Here is a 27615-nt window from a genome sequence, read left to right as displayed (position 1 = left end):
TCAGCTGGAATAATAATAATAATAATAATAATAATAATAATAATGATAATAATAATAATAATAATAATAATAATAATAATAATAATAATAATAATAATAATAATGTTCTGGACCGTCGTCACATGTGCGGACCACGCTGGAAACGGGTCCTGGACGGCTAATGACTAAGAATGCAGTTCGGCCGCGGGTTCAGTAGGCTACCGCCAAGGCACCCAAGACGACACCACGACAGATCTCCTGAAGGATTTGATTCACATTAAAAATGCTTATAGGAAAAGATGGCAAAGATTTAGGGACCCAACTAACTGGGTGGAATACCTGGCAGTATTCGGGAGATAGTAGGTTCGAACCCCACTGTCGGCAGCCCTGAAGATGGTTTTCCGTGGTTTCCCATTTTCACACCAGGCAAATGCTGGGGCTGTACCTTAATTAAGGCCACGGCCGCTTCCTTTCCACTCCTAGAACTTTCCTCTCCCATCGTCGCCATAAGACCTATCTGTGTCGGTGCGACGTAAAACAAATAGCAAAAAGGAATACCTGGACCTAGCCCGGGAAGTACGAAATCGTTTGCTGGAAAGAAAGATTGAAAAATGGGAGGAAACTTGCCGTAATCTATTAGAAAACGAGTCAGATCGCGAATTTTGGCGGATTCTCGCAGAAAACTGGTCAGATCGCGAATTTCGGCGGATTATATATCTAAAACAATAGGCATTCAATTATAAATTTCAGTATAATACCGTAGCGAAGCACGGGTATCTTGCTAGTCATTTAATAAAAGACTAGGTAAACAAGTTGTAACTGTTCCCTCTCGTCAAAACACTTGAGGAGATGAAAGTTATAATCTTGGGACACATGAATATTAAATAAACTATTTGTGGCTTGCCCGCAAATTGCCACGCAAATAGAAACAATGAACATTCCATGGTTCCCCATTTCTCTATGTAATGTTTGGGCGCCATGGTTACAGTTTTAAATAAAACAGTTTTAAATAAAACTGTAAACCAAAATTTATATTTACTAGCATAGAGACTTATACTTAAATCACAGGGGTAGGATTTTAAATAATTAACCATTAAGTATCGCTTAAGAAAGAAAATTAACGCAATATAAAATACAACTGAATTTATTATACAAAAAAATGAGATGAATTGGAAAAATTTCCTTAAAGCGTGGAGGAATTTATAATTTACTGAATTTACTATTGCTTGCTTTATCTAATTGAAGCTCACCAATTGCAGCTTCCGTTAAAGTCATCTGATTTCCGTGGTCACTCGTTCTCTTCTTCTCGATGTAGACTTTGCTCCATGGACATCCTTCCTTCCTTCTCTGATATGGTACGGGCTATCTGGACTAACACTCGCTACATGCCTAGTCTTTAAATTAGACATTGGCCCTATACTTGTAATAACTGATCAGCGTTGACCGTATGAGGAGAAAATTCAGAGCTATGAATTTTTCCATATTAGTAGAAATCTCAAAGGAGCCTCCGTGGCTCGGACGGCAGCGCGTCGGCCTCTCACCGCTGGATACCGTGGTTCAAATCCCGGTCACTCCATGTGAGATTTGTGCTGGACAAAGCGGAGGCGGGACAGGTTTTTCTCCGGGTACTCCGGTTTTCCCTGTCATCTTTCATTCCAGCAACACTGTCCATTCTCATTTCATAGCATCTATCATTCATTCATAAATCACTTTGGGAGTGGCGACCCCATCGTGCTAATACCCTATATTTGCTTCATTCATTCCATCCCTGACCCGGTCAATGACTGGAAAACAGGTTGTAGGTTTTCATTTTCAGTAGAAATCTCAATCCAACTGAGCTATACAATTTATACGGTACAGACTTGTACCAAATTCCGTAGACTTGAACTAAACATAGTTCTTCGTCCACAATATTTACTGAATATAACACAAGCCGTAAGCTTGTTTCGTTTCACGTAGATCCGATAACATATCTGCACCTAAGTACTGTATCGAAGCGATAATACATTGTACAAAAATAACTATTTCGCGGAGCGACCACACACTGTTTCAAAAATCGAATCACGTCGTTCAAAGTAGATGTTCACAGTAGAAGTAGTAGTGATGGAGTATCTCGTTTGGTTGTAAGGTTCTAAGGTCCCGTTCTCGTGTTGAGAATCAGTATATATCCGGGCTCACCCCCACTCTTGGTAACAGTTCAATCTCAAAACTCATATACAACGAAGTATCTGATTCGATAGATCGAAGCATCAACTCCCCTTCCCTTCTTCCTCGATAAGTCCTGAAGGCGTGGCGATGATATAGCTGACCAGCTTGCAAGCCTCGCGCACGGGTCGCTGTTTACTAGCCTTGGTCATAAAATAAACCCATGACTCACGCAAAATCCCAAGCTTCAAGAATAACCCTCCGTATACACAAACATGAGATGAAATGAAAACAACTATGTATCAACATATTGACCGTATTTACAACATAATAAATTCTTATTCTACATAATATAATAATTTAAATAATAAAACGATGTTATCATATATACAATATGATTCCAAAAAGCCTTGATTACAAATGATTGACGTTGAATAAATATGTTATTACAAATAATTGCCGATGGCGGATAAACTTGATATCAAATGATATCGCGTAAAATGATATTATATTTAATTAGTAGGGCTGGAGAAGCCTGGACGGTTACAAAGTGATAAGGAATATGCCACGTGGACATCATCATTCAATGCAGTTCAGTGGTGATTGATAGATGCCATGTGGACTCTGGAGAGACCTGATACAGGTCTTTGTATTTGACTCCCACGGGTGACTTGCGCGTCAGTGTATCTGGTGGTGGTAAATGAAATGAAATGGCGTATGGCTTTAGTGCCGGGAGTTTTCGAGGACAAGTTCATTTGGTGGTGGTGGTGGTGGTGGTGATGATGAAAAAATGACGTTAGAGAAAGGCTAGAACCTGATATCGGCAAATAGTCTACTCCTGTCGAGTGGTTATGCACAATGCTTAACGTCCAATCCGACGGACGATTCACCATCAACAGCGTAACAAGTTCTCACGAAGAGATCTGAAATTGAACCCTCGATATTTTCAGTCAATCTGAATAATAATGTTATTTTGCTTTAGGTCCCACTAACTACTTTTTAAGGTCTTCGGAGACGCCGAGGTGCCGGAATTTAGTCCCGCAGGAGTTCTTTAACGTGCCAGTAAATCTACTGACACGGGGTTGTCGTATTTGAGCACCTTCAAATTCCACCGGACTGAGCCAGGATCGAACCTGCCAAGTTGGGGTTAGAAGGCCAGCGCCTTAACCGTCTGAGCCACTCAGCCCGGCACAGTCAATCTAGTGATTAGAAATTGTGCACTACATTTTATTTCTTTTGTAAAATCCAACTCTGTACGGGTCTTAAAGGCCCTTGGACGAGTTGAATTTGAAAGCTTTTCACTATCCGTAACCCCGACAATAAGTGGGATGGAGTGGTTAGCACTTTTCCAGACCACCTTTAACCCCTAGATTTAACCTGGTACTCATTTTGGGAGTAGGCTGAGTGAACCTCGGCGTCAGATGCTGCTCCAGAAGTGGAAATTTTAATTTTTTTTTTTCAATTTTCTGACGGGGAATCAAGCCGATGTTTCTCTGGGTGAGTCGAACACGTATTTACTACCTCAGCAAGGCAGCTCCTTCATTTACTTTATAGTATCTTCAACGTCGTACCAATAACAAAATAACAATAACGTCTTATTTGTTGTCCAGCAACTCGAAGGTAAGTGAAGAGAACATTCGTTTAAAAAATTTTCTATCACCTGTGGGTGGGGGACGCAGATTAAGATTACACACACGGTATACCCTGCCTATCGTAAGATTAAAAGGGGCGACCAAGGGATGACGCTTTTGGAACCATGAGACAATCTCTTATTAGTATCATTACGCGATGAACACCAGGGGGCGACTTTACTTGCGATTAGTACCAATACATGTGCCTGATTGTGTTGCTTCTTGGAGCAATAATCCCTACTACCTGAGGAATACGTGCCGCCTCCAGCTGGGTCTGTGATTGGTGTCATCGTGGGAGGATTACTGTTGGAGTAGTACCATCAGATGAAGAACACCATGGGTCTGCGTTGCCTGTGAGTGGTGTCATAATATATGATACACCGTGGGTCTACATTGCCTGTGATTAGTACCACTATGTGAGCAACACCATGAGTATCCGTGGTCTGTGATTAGCACCACTGTATGAGGAACACCACGGATCTAGCCGGTGCCCGTGATTAGTATCTCTTTGTGAGGAACACCATGGGTCTAGATTGCTTGTGAGTAATACCCTTATGTGAGGAACCTCATGGGTCTGATGGGTCTACGTTGCTTGTGAGCTGTACGCTTATGTGAGGAAGACCATGATTCATCGTTACCTGTGATTAGTATTACTACAGGAGAAACATCATGGTTTTGCTTTACCAGTGATTAGTACTATTATGAGGGGACGATGACCTAGCTGTTAGGCACCCTTAAACAACAAACATCGTCATCATCAAGAAATATTCTGGGAAGATAGTGGGTTTGAACCCCACTGTCGGCGGCCCCGAGGATGTTTTTCCGTCGTCTCCCATTTTCACGCCGGGAAGATGCTGGGACTGTACCTTAATCAAGGCCATGGTCGATTCCTTCCAACTCCTCTGCCTTTCCTACCCCATCGTCGCCATAAGACCTATCTGTGTCCGTGCAGCGTAAAGCAATTTTTTAAGAAAATAATTTTTCCTGCCAAGCTAGCACTAGTTCCAATTAATCAGTTTATTTTACAAAGTACAAATACACGATCACATGTGGTATGATGCAGAATTGGAACTCACAAGAAGCACAGAGGTGGATCAATACCCTAAATGGAAGCGCACTTAGAACAAGAACACACGGCTAATTTGAACTGCGATATCTACCGAATATCTATTCTCTAACGTTATACTGTGGATTAATTGTAATGGATAAAATAGAACTTTTTACAGCGGCTCCAATACGGCACTATTTTATTCCATGGTGTGCATTACTCGGAACAGAATGTCCTTTAAGAGTGTACGACCGGGCGAGTTGGCCGTGCGCGTAGAGGCGCGCGGCTGTGAGCTTGCATCCGGGAGATAGTAGGTTCGAATCCCACTATCGGCAGCCCTGAAGATGGTTTTCCGTGGTTTCCCATTTTCACACCAGGCAAATGCTGGGGCTGTACCTTAATTAAGGCCACGGCCGCTTCCTTTCAACTCCTAGGCCTTTCCCATCCCATTGTCGCCATAAGACCTATCTGTGTCGGTGCGACGTAAAGCCCCTAGCAAAACAAAAAAAAAAAGAGTGTACGAGTGGTGGTGGTGGGGGAGGGGGGATGGGCATTGTTTGGCGGTACAATGATAAATCCGAGGGCGAGGTCGTGCCAAGTAACACCTAGTCATCGGTTGGATACGCAGGTGGAAACATTATGGCGTGAAAAGGCAGACGAAGTCTGGAATCTCCATTCAAAAACATATCCCAAGGAATATCCAAAGCCGAGAGACATGGGTACACGGTGTGTTTCACATAGCTGTGAGCTTACATTAGGGAGATGGTGGGTTCGAACCAGACTCTCGGCAGCCCTGAAAATGGTTTTCCATGGTTTCCATTTACACACCAGGTAAATGGTGGAACTCCACCTAAATTGAGGTCACGGGCGACGCCTAGCCCTGATCTAACCCATCCTCGCCGCAATATCAGTCATGTCACTGCGAAAGAAAGTGAATTAAATTGGCCTAGTGTTACCAATGGATTGTTATGCGGTACTAGCCTTCTAACCAACCGACTCGCCGGCATTATATCTGCCACTCTGCTATGGAGGAGATATTCGTTTATGACACACGGCCATTTTAAGGTAACTGACAAAAGAGGATATTAGGTATGGTTACTCAGCCTCCTATGGAGAACTGAGAAGAGAAATGAGGTTCAAATTCTCCGCCTGTAGAATAGCTGAGGAGGGAAGACATGAGATTTGGATGCTCGCCCTCTCGTAGACAGCTGAGAAATGAAAGTGATAGTTTTGGGTTCTCATCCTCATGGAGGCAGTTGATGAGTTACAAGAATCCGGGACACCGAGCAGGTGAATGCACGATTTGGGTCACGTGGCTTGTACTTTATCTACCACTATTCCTACTGATATGCATTTAGGGCAGTCGCCCAGATGGTAGATTACCTATCTGTTGTTTTCCTAGCCTTTTCTTAAATGACCGCAAGAAATTGGAAATTTATTGAACATCTCCCTTGGTAAGTTATTCCAATCCCTAAATCCCTTTCCAATATACGATTATTTTCCCTAATTTGTTCTGTAGAATTCAAGTTTTGTCTTCATATTTTGATCTTTCCTACATTTAAAGACACCAATCAGACTTATTCGTCTACTGATCACTTTCCACGCCATCTCTCTACTCACAGCTCTGAACATACCACTTAGTCGAATAGCTCGTCTCCTTTCTCCTAAGTCTTCCCAGTCCAATTTATGTAACATTCTTGTAACGCTACTCTTTTGTCGGAAATCACCCAGAGCAAATCGAGTTGCTTTTCTTTGGAATTTTTCCAGTTCTCTACTTGGGGTCTTACCAGAGACTTATATACCCTCTTCATTACATCAATACTACAACTCCTAAATACCCTGATAACCATGTGCAGAGATTTGTACACTTTATTTACAATCATATTTATGTGATTTCCCCAATGGAGATCTTTCCTTATATTAACGCCTAGGTACTTACAATGATCCCCAAAAGGAACGTTCACCCCATCAACGCAGTAATTAAAACTGAAAGGACTTTTCCTATGTGTGAAACTCACAACCTGTCTTTTAACCCCGTTTATCATCATGCCATTGCCTACTGTCCATCTGCCAACATTATCGAGGTAATTTTGCAGTTGCTCAGAATCTTGTAACTAATTTATTACTCTGTACAGAATAACAACAGCTGCAAAAAGCCTTATATCTGATTCCAGTTCTTTACTCGTATAATTTATATATACAAGAAAACATAAAGGTCCAATAATACTGCCTTGAGAAATTTCCCTCTTAATTATTACAGGGTCAGATAAATATTGGCCTACTCTAATTCTCTGAGTTCTATTTTCTAGAAATATAGCCACCCATTCAGTCGCTTTTTTGTCTAGTCTAGTTACACACATTTTTGCCAGTAGCCTCCCATGATCTACCCTATCAAATGCCTTTGATAGATCAATTGCCATACAGTCCATTTGACCTCCTGAATCCAGAATATATGCTATATCTTGCTGGAATCCTACAAGTTGAGCTTCAGTGGAATAATCTTTCCTAAACCCGAACTGCCTTCTATCGAACCAGTTATTAATTTCGCAAACATGTCTAATATAATCAGAAGGAATACTATCCAAAAGCTTACATGCAATGCATGTGAAACTGACTGACCTGTGATTTTCGGCTTCATGTCTATCACCCTTTACTTTATACACACGGGCTACTATAGCAACTCTCCATTCATCTGGTATAGCTCCTTCATGCAAACAATAATCAAATAAGTACTTCAGATATGGTATTATATCCCGACCAGTTGTCCTTCGTATGTCCCCTCAAAACCTTCTCAATTCCAGTTGCTTTTCTAGTTTTGAACTTTTGTAACTTACTGTAAATGTCATTGTTATCATACGTACATTTTATTACTTATTAGTCATCTCCTCTATCTGGACATTACCCATGTAACCAACAATCTTTACCTACTGCTGAATGAATACTTCTGCTTTTTGAAGATCCTTGCATACATACTCGCCTTGTTCATTAATGATTCCTGGAATGTCCTTCTCGGAACCTGTTCTGCCTTGACGTACCTATACATACCTTTCCATTTTTCACTGAAATCTGTATGACTGCCAGTTGTGCTTGCCATCATGTTATCCTTCGTTGACTTCTTTGCTAGATTCAATTTCCTACTAAGTTCCTTCAATTTCTCCTTACTTCCTCAGCCATTTCTAACTTTATTTCTTTCACACCTGCACTTCCTCCTTAATCTCTTTACTTCTTTGTTATAATATAGTGGATCTTTACCATTTCCTACCACCTTTAAGGATACAAATCTGTTTTCATATTCCTCAACATTTACCTTAAACCCATCCCAGAGTCTATTTACATTTTCATTTAGCGTTTTCTACCGATCATATTTACTTTTCGAAAACTTTCTCATGCCTGTTTTATCAGCCATATGGCACTGCCAAATACTCCGAATTTTTAGACCTTCCTTTCTATCACATTTAACTACGACAAAAACTGCTTCATGATCACTAATACCATCTATTCCTTCGGCTTTTTTTTTGAGCTCCTCTGGTTTTACCAGCCTACGCCTCGTCCAGAATATTGTTCCCTCTAGTTGGTTCCATAACTTTCTGAATCAGCTGCCCTTCCCATAGTTACTTATTTGCCATTTGTTGGTCATGCTTCCTGTCGTTCGTATTACCTTCTCATTTGACAAATTGATATCACCCGCTACAATCACATTCCTTTCCATATCGATTCCCACATAGCTCATTATCTTATCAAATAATTCTGAATCAGAGTCAGCGTTACCCTTTCCTGGTCTGTACACTCCAAAGACGTCAAATATTCAGGAGGTAGTTGGTTCGAGCCCCAGTGTCGACAGCCCTGAAGATGGTCTTCCGTGGTTTCTCATTTCCATACCTGGCTGTGCCTTAATCAAGTCGACGGTCACTTTCATACCGCTCCTAGATATTTCGTGCCCCATCATCGCCAAAGTGGTTTCCCATTTTCATACCAGGAAAATGCTGGGGCTGTACCTTAATTAAGGCCACGGCCGCTTCCTTCCCACTCCTAGCCCTTCCCTGTCCCATCGTCGCCATAAGACCTATCTGTGTCGGTGCGACGTAAAGCAACTAGCAAAAAAAAACAAAAAAAAAACATCATCGCCATAGGAACTATCTGTGTCGGAACGACGTGAAGCAAATTTAATAAAGTACAATGAGGGCAGGTTTCCTGCGAAATGGACTCCAATCCCATTTTCAATCATTTTTAAGCGGCATTATTTGGTTTTACACTTCAGCTATTAGGAAAGCACTTTTAACAAATAGTTTACTCTCGCTTCCTTCCAAACCCTGTCCTCTATCATTTATAAATATGTAGTTCAGAAAAGGCAACAATACAAGTTAAAATAAAGACTGCATTATCATATGTGTATATTGTCTTAATATCTCTTACTTCATTTTATAGAAACATAGCAATCACTCGAAACTTAGCAAGATAAGAAATTAAAATATTCAAAGGAAACATTATACCATCGGGATTAATAAAAATTATGAAACAGTCAGTCATTATCTGTATTACTATCAAGAGCTGATTTATTTCTACCTATATCTGAGAACGTGATTAACATTCCTCCCCCACTCCCCCTGGAAGAAGAAGACAATAACAGCATTAATTAACAATTACGCATTTCTACTTTTTGTTTTTAAATAGTATTCAAATTTTAACGTGATTGTATTCCGGATACGAATGGTCTCCCTCATTGGAGGACGAACGACCGAGCTCGATAGCTGCAGTCGCTTAAAAGCGGCCAGTGTCCAGTATTCAGAAGATAGTGGGTTTAAATCCCACCGTCAGCAGCCCTGAAGATTCTTTTCCGTGGTTTCCCATTTTCACACCAGATAAATGCTGGGGATATACTTTAATTAAGGCCACGACCACCTTCTTCCCACTATTAGCCTTTTACTGTACCATCGCTGCCATAAAATCTATCTGTGTAGGTGCAACTTAAAGCAACTTGTAAAAAAAAAAAAAGACGGACGATTTACTATTTATTTAATAAATTTCTCTCTCATTATTTAATTAAGAAAAATTCGCTTCGCCCAAATGAAGCAACGCGACTTTCAGTTGCAACACTTAGATTACGAACTTATCAGCCTATGTAAAGCCGCTTATTCAGAAGGTGGAATTCCGTTAAATCACCTATTGAGGATGGGCTCATATGTAAAACACTGGAGAAATGTTTAGAAACAACACAGTCTGTAAAGGTTCAATTAGGAGATTATAGTAGAACAATGCAGTAGGCAAGTTTATAGACTCATTGTCACTTTCTATATTGGATGCTCATTAATTTGCAGGAAACCAAGGTAACTTTGCACTCGTCGTCACCACAGGATCCTCAGTTGAAAATAATAATAAATGATTGAGTCCCCCTCTACGGCGTAGGGGTTAGTGTGATTAGCTGCCATCCCCAGAAGCCCGGGTTCAATTTCCGGCTCTGCAATGACATTTTTGAAAGTGGCTCGAGGACTGGAACGGGATCAACTCAGCCTCGGGAGGTCAACTGAGTAGAGGGGTTCAATTCCCACCTCAGCCATCCTCGAAGTGGTTTCCTACTTCTCCTCTAGGTAAATGCCGAGATGTTACGTAACTTAAGTCCACGGCCGTTTCCTTCCCTCTACCTTGTCTATACATTTCTAACTTCCCGTTCCCCATCCTCCCACATAGCAGCACACTGCCCCAGAAGCGGTAGAGGTGGGATCATCCCTCGCTGAGTCCGAGGGGAGAACCAACCCTGGAGGGCAAACGGATTAAGAAAGAGAAGAATTGATATGCTTTCAGGACTGTTGTCAAAGTGGCATATTTTCTACAAAATGTTTACCTAATCTTTCCTTACATGATTTCAAAGTACTTGGAAATTCAAACAATTTGGAAATAAACTATAGGCTAAACTCCAGCCACAGAAAATACCATTTTACTCCTTTCAACGATCATGCGGGTCTTTTTAATACAATGGTTGCGTTGGTGATTACTATAGCAAGATAACAAACCAGAGAAGGACGTATTTGTAAATGTTGGATCAGGAGTGCAGGACGTATGTTGAACCAGAGATACGCAACTGATAGACAAAATTCCTAAAACATACTGTGTGGCAAAAATAAAGCAAAGAGGTCATGGTTTTTTCATCTACAAACTGAATTTACTTTCTAACTGGAGACACAAAAGAACACAAAGAGAAAAGATATCACGCTGATGTGAACTGCAGGTGAAAAGAAGCATGACAAGGCTGTCCTCGTTAGAGTTACACACAATTATGAAGAAGCAAATTTTATTCTTGTTTCTAACTGGCAGCGCTGTACTTGTAACTAGTACGCCATAATCAGTACCACGGTGTAATACAGATGAAACATTAATGATATGATCATCCTTTTTTTTTTTTTTTTTGCTACTGGTTCAACGTTGCACTAACACATCTCGAAAGTTTTCGTCGACGCATAGATGTGAACGGGCTGGGAATGAGAAGGTAGCGGCCGTGGGCTTCATTGAACACCCCGCGCAATTGGCTGGTGTGGAAATGTACGACCCTTTATTAAAACCACTGAATTAGTAGTTCTCTATTCCATCCACTTAGTATTCCTAGAAATACAGTTAATTAAAATGATGTAGGTGTGGAGAAATAGGACTGTTCTGCGTATGGATAGAATAAATAAAGGCAACGCGGTGTTTGAAACTTGAAGCTCCGAGTTGTTCTTGCAGTGAGTGTAAAGAGCAGAGGAGAATATTATGATACCTAATATCCAGCAGAGCGACGAGTGTGTTAGAAATGGGACAGTGGACACATGTGAGGGAAATGAGAAGATAGGACATGAGCTCAGAGCTGCAAGCAAGGGTCTCAACATATGCTTTATTTCCCAAGTCACATACGATGCAACTTTGGAATAAGTAATTGAATATTAATACGATGGAAATGTAAATAAGTTGAACACATTATCGAGAATGTTCCTAGAAGAATAAAGTTTTCAGAAATATAAGAAACCTAAGAAGATAATTCAGGGTGGCGCATGGAAACGGGAAATTTTGTTCGTTAGTGCTGTCAAAACTGTAGTGCCGCCAGGTTCTCGGAGCCGATGCGTAGTTGTGAATGCGTTGCCATTTAGTAATCATGCAGCATTGGAGTGGTGCGAGACTGTATGCTTTGAACATCGAAAACATGTTGTTTCGGCAGGACGAAGCCACATCATATACTGCTCGACAATCGATGGAAGCCGTTCGCCAACTGTTTGGAAGGCGCATAATTTCACGTAACGGCGACATTCTGCGGCCTGCGAGATCACCTGATCTTAGTTTTTGCGACTTCCTCCTGTGGGGACATCTTGAACGTAAAGTGTACGGCTCACGCCCTGGAACCATCCATGAACTAAAACAGAAGATTGAAGACGAAATCACTGCCGTTCCCCGAGACATGCTAGAGCGAACACCTGCGAGTTTCCGTAACGGGTTATTAGATTATGAACTGGGAAATAACCACCGTAGACACGATTCATGTCTAAAATATGAAAGTTACTGAAATATCTTGTTTGCTCAACTCGAGAAAATCGCAATAATAATAATAATAATAATAATAATAATAATAATAATAATAATAATAATAATAATAATAAGGTTATGTATGTGTATGTCCAGTCTTCAGCCCTAAGGCTGGTTGGATCCTCAACAGCTCTGCCATGAGCTGTCACAGATGGCCTAGGCATCACTGAAGAGGCGTACTAGGGAAATGAAGAGTGAGGTAGTTTCCCGTTGCTTTCCTCACCGAGCCAGAAGTTGCTATTACATATCAGTCTGCGAAGCCCACTGAAATGCATGCACCGACCGACCCTATGAACAACATTTTCATACCATTCATAGCAGGGACTGGCTGCACAAGGAATGGCATTACTAGCATCGCTCATACCTCAGTCACTTTCATATTGTCAAAGCCAAGGATAACACACAGATCAATGAAAGTAACAAAATTGCTCTCACCCATACTAGAAGACATAGTGCACTGTAAACACTAGGTCCTGCCAGCAAAGGCATATATTAAGGTTTAAAAAAATCTGATCTTAGTGTTGGGAACTTGAAATACGAAACTGTGATGGAGGAAATTATGAACCAATCAAAAATTCACACCACTAATAACAATGGGCTCTTTACGCCACAAAGTACACGCATATTTACATTCGTATTAACCATGAAGATGACGTTAACAAAGGTCGTGGATCCAAGGTCCACTTACACACACATTCTCATAGAGTTTGCATAATTATTCTCTTCCTACTGTTATTAAGCTGATAGTCCTAGTGTTTAAATCCATAAAAAAATATTTAATACACCCATTTCCTCACTCATCTTTGGAAATCTCTTTTGTGTTTGCCGACTGAAATACAAAAAATAAAGAGTGACTTATGTTAATGAAGCGGATTGAAATATATCTGTTGACATAGAAATAGTGTTAAATTATTTTTAATCGAACAAACTATAGTGTGATAATTTGTTCTGGATGGCAGAGTTAGTGAATGATTTAGGAAAACTGTCCGTGATTCCAGGTTGTTTCTACCTTGCTACAGTGAATGGTATGTGTTAATTGTGTTATGCCAATCTATTCTGGCAATCATTATCAACCTTGTGATATTATGGGACTTTATGGTGATATTAGTACTTCACTGATTGCACAAATCATCTTGGTATAACCATATTTACTTTGTATCTTTTATACTGATGAGCGATGATTTAGAGATACAGTAGCTGCCTTGTTGGTGATATGGCCCTGAGAATATCGTCATATCTCGTGAGTAACAGCTGAACCCAGAATGAACAAGAAAGGAGATCTCAGCGCGTTTAATCGCAGCCATCTTGTCGATGCCAGATGTAGGGAACATTGCATCTCAGCTGTCGTGCAGGAACATTGTTTCCACAGGCCACCATGAGGACGTTGATTCTGGAAAAACAATGCCCTGATGAAAAGACCATCGGCTGACTCAGATGGTAAAGCGAATTGACGGGCCATATTGCAGCAGATCACTCGCGAATTAAGTGCTGGACACCAACGAAGTGTGAGCAGCGATACCATCCAGAACCATCTCCTCGTAATGGGAAATATATCTGTTGACATAGAAATAGTGTTAAATTATTTTTAATCGAACAAACTATAGTGTAATAATACAGTGTCAGGAGGGTATCTCTGCTCACTGTACGTCACAAGGCCAAGAACTGATATAAATTAACACCACCGTTGTACTCATCGAAGCATTGAAAAGGGCCAACTGGATAAATGAGTTGAGGTACCAGATGGCACATGCCAATGGTAGGGTACGAGTACGTGGGTAAGCTCATTAGCTGAGTATATTCAGGCCGGTGGTAGTGTTATCCACTTATGGGGCTTGTTCACTTGAGATGTAAAGGGACATCTGCCGACGTCCCTCACCGGCGAGCAACGTAGGAACCTGTTGTCAGATCACTTCCACTTATTTGTTCGCCCCAAACATCCTGCAGGAGACATACAAGACAGTCTACTGATGCGTCGCTCCCGAATTGTGTCTGGTAGATTCGATGGATACCCATTGACATGATAATGCTTTTCTGGTCGCCATGGTACTCAACATTTATCCTATTGAGCACATTTGAGAAGCTGTAGAGAGGGATGTGAACGTCTTGGACCGACCAATTGCCGTGCATTATGGGATGCAGTGCAGAGATTGTTGATTAGTATGGCACCCCAACACTTCTAGTGTCTTTACGGAGTTCATCCTACGCTGCAATGCCACTGTCATCAGGGCAAAAAGGGGTGCAACACGCCCCTAACCTCGTATCTCTGATTCAATTACTCATCAGTGTATAAACCCGCAAGTATGTTCTGCCCATTAGACAAAAAACTGCGTTAGCCAATACTACAGGCATACAGGTTATCAGACACGCACAGCAAATAAATTAGAGCTTTTCATCCCAACGTTCAAGGCTTCTTACATGACGCAAATACATGCCGGTGAACCAAGCAAGTATAATTTAGGAAGAGCTTGCATTATCGTATTACAAGTAAGTCGGGGTAGTTTAATTGAATAATGACAGTGACAAGAAGTAAGACGTAAAACAATCAGATTCCACACAAAGAGTATATGAAAATAAACGCGAATGATCAGTCTTCATCACTTCAGCAATACTTAACATATCTCGTTTAATGCTATTTTATTTACGTCGCACCAACACTGGCAGGTCTTATGGCAACGATGGGATAGGATATGACTAGGAGTAGGAAGAAAGCGACCGTGGCCTGAATTACGATACAGTCCCAGCATTTGCCTGGTGTGAAAATGGGAAATCATAGAAAACCACCTTCAAGTTTGCCGAGAGTGGGGCTCGAACCCACTATCTTCCAAATCAAAGCTCACGGTTACGTGATCTAAAGCGCACGGCCAACTTACTTAGAATTAAAATATCTGACGTATTGTTCGATATAGGTAAGTTTTGGTGTGATGTGGATGGAATGAATAAGATTATGTGGATTTTTACCTAGACTTTCGACACCTTTCGTCATAAATCAGGAGTGATATAGCCTATGAAGAGAAACTATCCGACGAATTCAGGGCGGCTTTATAACTAACCATCGTAATATACGCAGACCGTTCAACAGTAAAACTGAAAATAAGCTAAAAATATTAGTATACACCAGTGTGGTAGTGTACAGTACTGTATGTCATGTGATGAAAATGAAATACCAAAAGCAAAATGTCACAAACATCTCCATTCTGACGGTGAAGTTCTTCGAAGGATAGAAATATAAAGTTTTCCACTATCCTAAGCTCGATACAAAGTTAGTCCTATACCCAGTCGCCCTTGGCTGTATGAATTAACTTGGCACTCATTTCTCGTTTTACATGAATGAATTTGAGGGTCATGTGGCAAACATAAGGGGAAGGCCTTTCTTATAAATTTCATGCTGCCTTACGGGGAATTGAAAGCATGTTCTGCCGGATGAACTACCAACTCCTTTAGCGTCCCCGAGGGATGATTACATGAAAGTATTGACAGGTTTATGATAATACATAATAGAAACCTAACGTACAGTATTCTTCCTTATTCGTAATTATATACTGTCATGTTAATGCTCGTTTTACTATAACAAAACAATTACAATTACAGAAACAATATATACTTCTAGGGCCTCGTAATTTTGGAATGTTAACTATGACAACCTCAGCCTACTTTTTCAGACACTTATTAAAGCCAATGATTGTCATATTTTCCATCTTCTCGGTCAATTTTGTAGCGTGTAATTAGAGGGTTTAAAACTAAAAATGACTAGACCACTTAGAGAGGTGACATATTTTGCTATCGACTGAATATATTCAACTTCTATTAACAGCTATTTTCATTTGCACTCGAGTTCGGATGTTCCACTTCGCACAGTTTGTACTCTACTAGCTTGGCCGACCACACAGTCGTCCGGTGCGTCAAACTCCTGCTCTCCAAAAGGGTCTTTCACTATGGAGTTCATTATACAAAACAACCCAAAAGTCACGCTGAACTTCTGTAGCTATCTGACTGTGTCACTCCTCGCTGACAAACTGCCAAATGATTGGCTCAGGACTCGCTGATTGTCGCACGACTACCTCGCGCTTTTTCTCCGACTGACCGAGCTGGATAGCTGCAGTCGCTTAAGTGTGGCCAGTATCCAGTATTCGGGAGATAGTGGGTTCGAACCCCACTGTCGGCAGCCCTGAAGATGATTTTCCATGGTTTCCCATTTTCACACCAGGCAAATACTGGGGCTGTACCTTAATTAAGGCCAAGGCCGCTTCCTTCCCACTCCTAGCCCTTTCCTGTCCCATCGTCGCAATAAGACCTATCTGTGTCGGTGCGACGTAAAGCAACTTGCTCTCTCCGACTGACTCAAGACTGACTCAAGACTGGTTGGCGCTCTCCCAGTTTCGCTCTTTGTACAGGATGCCCCTGTGATGAAGATACAAAACTTTTAGGTATGCTGGATAAGGGCATATGTATCAGTTTCAGATAGGCAATCCCGGTCCGGAAACGCCCCAGGCACCGGATGTAAGGCAGATTTTTTAAAGGTAGCAATGTAGGTGGGTTAAAAATGTCTTACAAACCTTTGTGTAACACCTGCACCACACACACACATACGAAGAAGTTTACGACAGCTGTTCAAAATACCCTCCCCCCCCCATTTCGATGCATCCATGACAACGACGGGGTAAGTTCCGCCATATGTGGTCGAACAACGCTCACGTGATTCTATCGATATCACAGGTAACAAGGATTCTTGCAAGGAGCTTCTCTTTTGTCACTAAAAAGTCTCGTAAGCGAGACTCTTCACAGAACCCCACATGACGTAACTAAGTCGGTCAGATCAGGGGAACCGAGCTCGATAGCTGCAGTCGCTGCAGTCGCTTAAGTGCGGCCAGTATCCAGTATTCGGGAGATAGTAGGTTCGAACCCCACTGTCGGCAGCCCTGAAAATGGTTTTCCGTGGTTTCCTATTTTCACACCAGGCAACTGCTGGGGCTGTACCTTAATTAAGGCCACGGCCGCTTCCTTCCCACTCCTAGCCATTCCCTGTCCCATCGTCGCCATAAGACCTACCTGTGTCGGTGCGACGTAAAGCAACTAGCAAAGAAAAAAAAAAGATCAGGTGAACGAGATGGCCAAGCAACAGGAAATCTTCTTCCTACCAACTTGCCCGTGAACGCCTGATCATTTACAAGTATACGCAACGTAAACAATACTGTACATATATAAGCATGATTTAAGTGATCAATAGAATCTGAGGATGTTCTTGTAGAACGAAACATGTCATTCTTTGTATAATAGTGTGTATTTTTTACAGGTATGTTTATTTTTGTGTGTTGGGCAGACTGGAAAGTTGTTTGTGTTACAATATCATTGGAACAAACATTTCAATATCGAGCTTCCTGAAATTCATATTTTGCAGTCAGGAAATATATGTAACAACCTCGTTTGCCATTATTCAACGCTGAATCTATGTATCGAGCAAATTGATCATTCGGTTACGTACGCACAGCTGTTAGCTTGCGTTCAGGAGATACTGGGTTCGAACCACACTCTCGGCAGCCCTCAAGACTTTTCCATGGTTTCCCATTTTCACTCTAGGAAATTTAATTAAGGCCACGGCTGCTTACAGTATTTCCCACTCCTAGCCCTTTCCTATCCCATCGTCACCATAATACCTATCTGTGTCGGTGCGATGTAAAGCAGGCGGTAAGAAAATGGATTCTATGTATGGAACATTTTCTTGTTCATAAGTTAGTGATTTTAATGTTGGTATTTTATTGGTACATTTGTGCTGGATAACATTTATAATACTATACTACATAAATTTAAACCATAAAGCAAATTTAAAGAATACAGCTGTCTGAATTTTAGCACTGAATTATAATTTTCTTGCTGTAGTGAATACTGTACATTGAAATAATATATATAAACACACCCAATATCGCATATAGTCTGTTTAGGGCCCTGAACTGCCAAGCGAAGACGTCTGTAGTCTCGGTACCTCTACTGCTGTACATACAATTGGTTATTTTGTTATCCTTTGTGTACATTAGTTTAGCTCAAGGTGATCCATTGTTAAACTCAGGACTTGAAAATGAATATTTTCTAGCACGACATTCTCCAAGGTTTATTTTAGTTCGGCTTTACACTTTTCTCATCAGATTTGTTTGGTGTCCTTGACCGCTAACTCTCGTATTAAATTGCTCCACAATTGAACACACAAACTTTAGTAAAACCTATTACAGACCTCATAAATGTATTTGGATGGTCCGAATATCAAACTAGCGATTATCCCAATTAGAGATATACTGTATTTGGTGTATTAGTATTCTGTAAGTAAAAAAATTTCAAGTGGCGAAAAGAGCACTTCTTCGATTTTCTCAGAATAATTTGATGCTTCATTATTATTATTATTATTATTATTATTATTATTATTATTATTATTATTATTATTATTATTATTATCCTCAACTCTAAGCTTTGTGGGTAGCTTGCATTTCTTCCAAGGACTTTCTTCCTTTGGCCAGTAGCTTCAAGTGTCACTAGCTCTAGACTTTAATGTTGTCTATAAATTGCAATGTAGGTTTTCGTTTGGTCCTGCTCCCTTCCATTTTCCCTTCAAGCAGGTTGGTGCACCAGTTAGAATGACGAAGCAAGTGGCAAACGAAGCTATTTATTTTCTTGTCTAAGGTTTCAACCAAGGTGCGTGTCTCATTTGCTCTTTAGGTATCGTTCTCGTGTGTGACTCTCAGTCCAAGGTATTCTTGGTAGTTAATGCTAGCACCACATCTCAAAAGGTTTTCCGTTTCACCCCTTCCACTTTACGCATAGCCTAAAACTCTCCATACAAAACGTTTCCCGAAATGTTGTCGTACCTCCGTGCCGATGGTGTTAGATGTTAGTAGATACTTCTTTTTGAGAAAGCTCCCTTCCCCTGTGCAGTACGAGCATTTACTTCTCTCGTACATTTTCCGTCAGATGTGATAAGACCTCATACACAGTATATTTGGTGTATTTTCTTCCAATCCATCAGCACATATGCTGTTTGGTCACTACCCCTTGTAGCCTACGTTATTATCTTGAATTTTAAAATTTTCATGCCGTCTCTCTCCTTTAGCAGTTCGTTCATGTGATTTAATGCCTTTCCCTATCTTTTTCATTTTCAGTTTATATCATTTGCAAACAGTGCAGTACTGTACAGTTTGCCATTAACATATATTCCATGATAGTTGGTAGCTTAAGATTCGCTTATGACTTATTATATACAGATGTTAAATAATGATAGTGATAGTCCACATCCTTGTCTTATGCCCTTTAAAATTACCGCTTCCACTCTTTGTTTGCCTATCAATTCTGTCTGCTCTTTGTAAAGGTGGTAGATTATTACTCTGTTGGTGTAGCCTATTTCAGCTTTCTTAGGATTTCAAACTGCACATTCCAGTTCACGTTATTAGAAGCTTTCTCCGTATGAGTGAACGCAAATACCATAGTACGCATAGGTATATGTGTACTAGTCAATGGTGCTGGCTGTAATGGAAGGATGTATAAAGAAAAGTGACCTCCATGGAGATCTACATCAAGTGGAGAATGTTGTAGACAAGTTAGGGGATGAATTGAAGTTAGACAGACTGGATGGAGATCCCGAAAGAGCGTAACAGATCGAGGTCAATTTGTAGGACAGCTCGTGATCTACATGGCTTTTGAGAGCTGGATATGTATGTATTTATATATTTAGGTGTATAATTTCAGAATAAAACATAAGTCTGTTATTATGCAGGTATATATATTGTTTTACACATTGTCGTGTTTGTAAGTGTGGTGATACGTGGAAGGAACTAATGATCACATGGAATTTTCTTAGTTCGATGAGGTGTTTGTGAGAAATAGATAGCGAGTGAAAGGAAGTTCATTATATGAAGCAATTTCTTGAGTTTTTTCTTCTCTATAAGAACTGTAGAAGAGTAAAACTTTGGAGAATGCCATAAACTTTTTCCATTCTGGATGTGTTATAGCATTTATACCTCTGACCTCGAGGTGAAATGAAGTCCACGCGTGTCTTTATATAAACTTATAAAAGTTCTTAGAAGTACTACTGTTTTCCCATCCGGTTCCACGAGGAATGTATGAACTTGCCGAGAACTTCGTTTGAGGAACTTGTTAATTTGAAACACATCTGCTATTCTACATCAGATTATTTTCCTCTCTTTATAGTAGTTTATTTCTGGTTAACCCGTAATTAATTCTAGACTTAAAGATGAAAGCTCTGGTTACAGTTCACGGTATGAAGACTTTAGTTGATTTTCCTAACTAATATTTCGTAAGGCTTATTCTCATCCATTACGGAATAATATTTCAATATTTATTTCTAAGAAAGAACAATAATAATGATAGTTATATTGAGGCGAATTCTACGTTACATGAATGATATAAGAGAAAGTTCAGATGTATCCTAATTGCAATAGGTTATTACGAAGCACGAAGAGCCTCCGTGGCTCAGACGGCAGCGCGTCGGCCTCTCACCGCTGGATACCGTGGTTCAAATCTCTGTCACTCCATGTGAGTTTTGTGCTGGACAAAGTGGAGGCGGGACAGGTTTTACTCCGAGTACTCCGGTTTTCCCTGTCATCTTTCATTCCAGCATCACCATTATCATTTCATAGCATTTTTTTTCTATTTGCTTTACGTCGCACCGACACAGATAGGTCTTATAGCGACGATAGGATGGGAAAGGCGTAGGAAGTGGAAGTAAGCGGCCGTGGCCTAATTAAGGTATAGCCCCGGCATTTGCCTGGTGTGAAAATGGGAAACCACGGAAAACCAATTTCAGGGCTGCTGACAGTGGGGCTTGAACCCACAATCTCCCGATTACTGGATACTGGCCGCACTAAAGCGACTGCAGCTATCGAGCTCGGTTTTCATAGCATTTATCACTCATTAATAAATCACCTTGGGCATAGCGACCCCATTGTAAGATAACAGCCTATATATGTTTCATTCATTCCATCCCTGACTCGGTCAATGACTGGAAAACAGGTTGTAGGTTTCCATTTTCACTAAGCACGAGAAGAAATGAAAATGTAATTAAAATTTGAAATTCGCAAGATCTTCTCAAGAATTAGCAAGAAAGTTAAATGCGTAGACAGATCATTATTTGTACTATTTTATCCTACTATGCTCTAATGTAAATGAAAACTGCCGTTTGGTTAAATACTGAAGTTGTGAGCTTGCATCCGGGAGATAGTAGGTTCGAATCCCACTATCGGCAGCCCTGAAAATGGTTTTCCGTGCTTTCCCATTTTCACACCAGGCAAATGCTGGGGCTGTGCCTTAATTAAGGCCACGACCGCTTCCTTCCAACTCCTAGGCCTTTCCTATCCCATCGTCGCCATAAGACCTATCTGTGTCGGGGCGACGTAAAGCCCCTAGCAAAAAAAAAAGAAAAAGCAAAAAAAATACTGAAGTATCGAAAGGGTTACCGTATACTATGATACACACGAATATAGCAGGCAAGATAGTTTCTCACCGGGCGAGTTGGCCGTGCGCGTAGAGGCGCGCGGCTGTGAGCTTGCATCCGGGAGGTAGTAGGTTCGAATCCCACTATCGGCAGCCCTGAAGATGGTTTTCCGTGCTTTCCCATTTTCACACCAGGCAAATGCTGGGGCTGTACCTTAATTAAGGTCACGACCGCTTCCTTCCAACTCCTAGGCCTTTCCTATCCCATCGTCGCCATAAGACCTATCTGTGTCGGTGCGACGTAAAGCCCCTAGCAAAAAAAGATAGTTTCTAATACACCGTATCTACAGTACATTAAAATTCTCAACTGAAATCTAATTATGTTATTTTTACAGCTGGTGGATTACTATTATTTTCCCTACCCCACGGGACGGAGAATAAAAGTGTCCATACATGCTGAAAAATAAGGGGTTGTCTACAATATTTTCTCAAGCGTCTGTCAAAACTACGGCAGGGTCTTAAATTGCAATTATTAGGATATAGTAATTTGATTATTATTATTATTATTAGCTAACTACTGTTAAATAGTGAAGGATCGAGGGTGCGAAGTATAAATTACGGACACTGGAACTACCTACTCAGAACTACAAATGATCGGAATACAGGAATCAGAAGAAATTTGTTGGTATTTCGTTGACTACATTATGCCCTTTATTCACAAGCCAACAATGCAATATTTGAATACGAAGAGCGACAATAATCGATAACAATACAACGACTGTTAACTATTTCGCATGTGACATACTGTATATTCTGTTGAAATCCTTTCTTTAAACAATTTACAACAGTATCGCGTTATTTAAAGATATTACGTTTGTGGAAGTGGATGGCGCGGTAATGCTATCATATGTCTTGTTCCCTGATCATGGCCTTTGTTTTTTGTACGCACACATCCCTGTCCGGCTCCATGGCTAAATGTTGAAGAGTCCTTGCCTTGGGTCACAGGGTTTCCATAATTGGTTAATTTCTCCGGCATGGGGGCTGGGTGTATGTGTCGTCTCCATCATCATTTCACCCTCACCATGACGCGCAGGTCGTCTACGGGTGTCAAATCAAAAGATCTGGCGAGCCTAACTTTTCCTCGGACACTCCCGGCACTAAAAGACATACGCCATTTCATGTCATCCTTGCTAGAGGATCTAATACACCTGACCGATATCGCAGTAGTATTTCACCTGTTCACAAGTGTGTTTATTTTTTGTTTTCTTAATTATTTTATTAGTTATCGAAGGTATTATGGTTCATTCTTTGTCAATGGTCTTTATGTACTCATACAATTCATATGTGTCAACGCGATCAGCTCGTGAAGTTCAAAGATGGCTGCAAGGAAGAATCCCTGTTATAGACATGCGAAATCGTAAAACAGACCACAATCCCTTTAATACATTTTAGGAAAATGGAAGTATCCAGTATAAGAAACCAAAAAGGCAGTGTAAGGTTCTCACTAAAGAAAATTAAGACATTCGTCATCATTTGGAAAATTTTCCTGTAAAAATATAACTGTGGCAGAGGTTATTAGAGAAATGGGTATCACGTTAATTCCTAAGGGTAAAGGTGGTCGACCGGGCGTAGAACTATCCATTGTACCACCAGGTTCTTCAGTGAATGAATGTTCTGATCACCTACACGTGCAGCACATGCAGCCTCTACACAGCTCGGGGCCACAGAGAAACTTAATCGCGTAATTCCGATGACTCGGGGCAGGGTGTTCGTGTCATCTTCAGCATTGGAATTAGGGCCCCATGCTCACAGACGCGCAGGTCGCCTACAGGGGTCGACTCTAAAGACCTGTACTAGGCCATTCCGGAGGACACGCGCCATTAATTAAAAATGGCGAATTTTTATTTGTCTACCCCATTGTTTAGGTAATATTATTTAGGTCAGAAAAGAAGTGTTGTCAAGGGAGATCGTAAGGGAACGATCGCTAGAAGAATAAGACAAGAGGGAAGAGAGCCTTTACATTAGATGCCCTAACATCACGGAACCGGAAGAAAACTAAATGTGAAGGCCTACAGTGTCGGAAGCTCATAAAACTTTAATAATACAAAGTTGATGTTCTTAACGTGGTAATTGATAATGTCATGAAAAGAAATCATGCTATATTATGAGAGTACCATATGCGTCTATAAAATCATGATTCGAATATCTGTTACGATTTGAATGCTGAGGTTTTACCATAATCTGAGACCTCGTTCGCTTCCTTCCTATTTCTAGCTCATCTCGATACCTTCGTCGTACTAAGATCTAGCCTACATATGTCAGTGCGACGTAACGCAAATGGCAAGGAAGAAAAATTCCTTAACGATTTAGATAAATATATCATGTGAAGTTGCCTGGATGTTCAAGTTCATTTCAGTATATTATTTCATCCAGTAATTTCTTGCTTGTAATGGTTGCACTACCGCTAAGAACTCGCCTGCTATGTTCAACGCTGCGACCTTGAAACAAGGCAAAGCTATTTGGCATTTAAGATTGCTTAAGTGGGAGAGAAAGGTGCTAGTACGTCTGTTGGGAGATCAGAAGAATGCACATGCCCGGTGAGGCACGGGGCGGAGGGCTTTTCACCAGGAGAGCCAGTGACGCAATGGTTACCATAGCAACTCCGCTTCTTCCCCGGCGAGTTTATTTTATCTTCTACTGGCAGCTCTTCACTCTTGTCAGGTGTAATCCAGCAAAGTGCAAAGTGTGAGTCAATGTTTTCGTGTAGCAGATACGAGCAAATAAGAGCCGATCTGTTTGGGCAGAACAGGAAGTTCGTGCTTGCAGGCCACATTCCTTATTCTTGCATTCTTCTCATCTCTACACAGTACTTGCGCTTTAAAGGACTTTGTTTACAATTTGCTTAAGTCGCACCGACACAGATAGGACTTATGGCCTTATGGCCATGGAAAAACCATCTTCAGGGCTGCCGACAACGGGGTTCGAATCCACTATCTCCCGGATGCAAGCTGATAGGTACAAAACCCAAACCACGCATCTGGTCATCCTTTTACTGCAAAAATATCAACATTCCAGCGTCGTATAAGGCCGCTGGTTATTTGAAGAAACGAACTGGCTTCAACATATTATTTATTGGAAAACAATTCTTTATTTTTCTCTTTCCGTCTATTTCTATAGTTTTACGAAGTAAGACATATATAACAGAGCATATCTTCTACTGTGATATTACGATTGTAAGAGAAAGATCCTCTTCCACGTCCAAAATGTAATTCTGTTGTGTATGAGAAGCACGGAATGAAGTTGGCTGTGTTTGAAAGTCAAAGTTTGTGTGTGGTTTCTCCTCTTTCATCACAGTATGTTGACAAAGACACGCTTGGAAGAACTTCTAGTATTTAATAAAAGTACCTTGAAAGGGGACTTCGTGCATTTTATGACAGTTTACGTCACTTTTTCTTCTTCATTATTGCCGGGAGTCATTAGCACGTTGGGAATTGCTGCCCTCAGCTACTGTGACGACACTCCATGTTCGCAATACGCCCCGTTGCCTAGCAACCAGCAACAACTGACTGTTGTTCTCCATCTGTCTTTTGTGATATTCTCGAATACTTGAGTATGAAAAAGTTTCTTCTTATAATTCTCGAAGTGGAGTATCTTTACATCGCCTGTTCCAAGAGAGCCTGGAGGTGAATGCTGCTCGCATCAGAAATATTACATTTCACTAAGTGATGAAGACTAGTTTCAATCACGACTGTGCTAAGTTACAATAGCTTATTTATATTATAGTAGATATTGAATGAATTATATCCTCAATACAGTGTTACTCCCTCTGCGGTTCAGTGGTAGAGTTTCACTTCCAGAACCCAAGATCGCAGGTTAGATCCCAACAGAGGTAGGTTGAATTTTTGAATGATGTAAAGATTCCATTCGGTACCCCATACCTTGAAAATATCTGTGGTGAAACGTTTTGGGGTTCTTCACACGAAATTACTTTAAAAAATGATTATGTATGACGCCCAAGGGAGTTCTGTTTCCTCTGTCCCCTGGCGATTGAACCTTTAAAATGGTTGATTATTATTATTATTATTATTATTATTATTATTATTATTATTATTATTATTATTATTATTATTATTATTATTATTATTATTATTATTATTATTATTATTATTATTATTATTATTATTATTATTATTATTATTATTATTATTATTGCATACTTATTTCCGCGGAGCGGAGAGGGGAAGGAAACCTGAGGAGTGAATGGCTGGACAAGGATTAACCAGAATTTTAAGTTAATTTATTTTCTTTAGTAATATGGAACAATGAACAAATGTAGCAGATGGTAAGGTGCCTTCAATAATTTACCAAAACTGGGACGCTCTAGAATTTACATGGATTAATTCAGGAATTTTACACCATGAGGAGCTCGAAGGCTTAAAATATTTACAACCGTATAATGAATCAAATGCAACTCGCTTTGATTAGCACAGTCAACTCTTTTACCCTCAGGTCCTAAGATTCTAAGCAGAGAAAGGCAATCCCTTCTGGAATTTATACAGTCAAAGGAAGGCGAACCCTTAGCTTTCATAATATTTACAATGCGCAGTTTGTTTGTTTTTTTACATTTTTATATTTTTCATCAAAATACAATTTGCCCCTTGTGGGCTATGAATTTACACCCATGACCACGTTGGTCATCATCACATTATAAAACAGTGGTACAATGGTGTACAGATACCCCTACATAACTAATATTAATGTTACCCTCGAAAAGAGAAATGATTTACGGAGGCATATGACCCACCCTACTCGGCCGAAGAAAGAGAAAATAAGGTTTAAATATACAATATACAAAAATCCAAGTACTCCGAATTAATTTTAAAATCAAGATCCCCGATTTCCCGATCCAACCGTATAGCACAGAGGCTAATCCCATACTGCCAGGTGACTAAATATCTGAAAGTTTAAAGCTGGAAAAGGAAAAGAAATTTTGCAGGTTAAAAAAACTTAGTCACCTTATATAAATTTAGAGGAAGGTTAACGAGGGTGAACACTCGTGCTTCCTTACATTTCAACTATTTCCGCAATGAAAAGAAAAATATAGAAATCTAAAGGCGAAAAGTTACATTTGTTGCTGAAAGAGAAAGCTCTACATATAATTTGAGAACGGAGCGGGTAACCTAGCAGTTACATGCTAAAGGGGACGTAGAAATCTTCACTAGTTTCACACGCAGTAGTTTACTTAACAAAATTGCCATACATTGTTTATAATTATGTCATGATGCCACATCCTCCACCTCACGACTCCCGAATGAGACTGCCTCTCTCATTAGTCCGTAATACACACTAAAGCTGCCGCAAGATCTGGCATACTGTCCTTGAAGCTCGTGCCTTATATAGGGGTTTTGGCAGAACCATCTAAACGTTTTACTGAAAACTCTTTTGATTGGGTTAAATGAAATTAATATCAGTAATTCTGATTAGTGAATGAGCTTGATATCACGACTCTAAGAGTGGGGATTAAATCAACTGCAGTTTAGGTAACTTCAAAGAATTTAAATAAACAATTGAAGATCAAGAATATGAATAACGTCTAAACACATCTCTCCGACAAGTAATGACATCTGAACCGTAGATTAGGTAACATTTTCTTTTCGGAGGCATCTAGTCCTCAAATTGAAAAGCTACTATGATTTCATCGAGTTCACAGTTTTTCCTAGAGATGGATGCATATTCTGAGAATCCACAACTTTAATCTTCACCGGGAGGCTTTCCTCATGGCAAAATTATTATTATTATTATTATTATTATTATTATTATTATTATTATTATTATTAT

The sequence above is a fragment of the Anabrus simplex genome, chromosome 1 (assembly GCF_040414725.1).
Source record: "Anabrus simplex isolate iqAnaSimp1 chromosome 1, ASM4041472v1, whole genome shotgun sequence".
In the NCBI taxonomy this organism is placed as follows: Eukaryota; Metazoa; Arthropoda; class Insecta; order Orthoptera; family Tettigoniidae; genus Anabrus; species Anabrus simplex.
Note: the sequence above shows the minus strand (reverse complement) of the source record.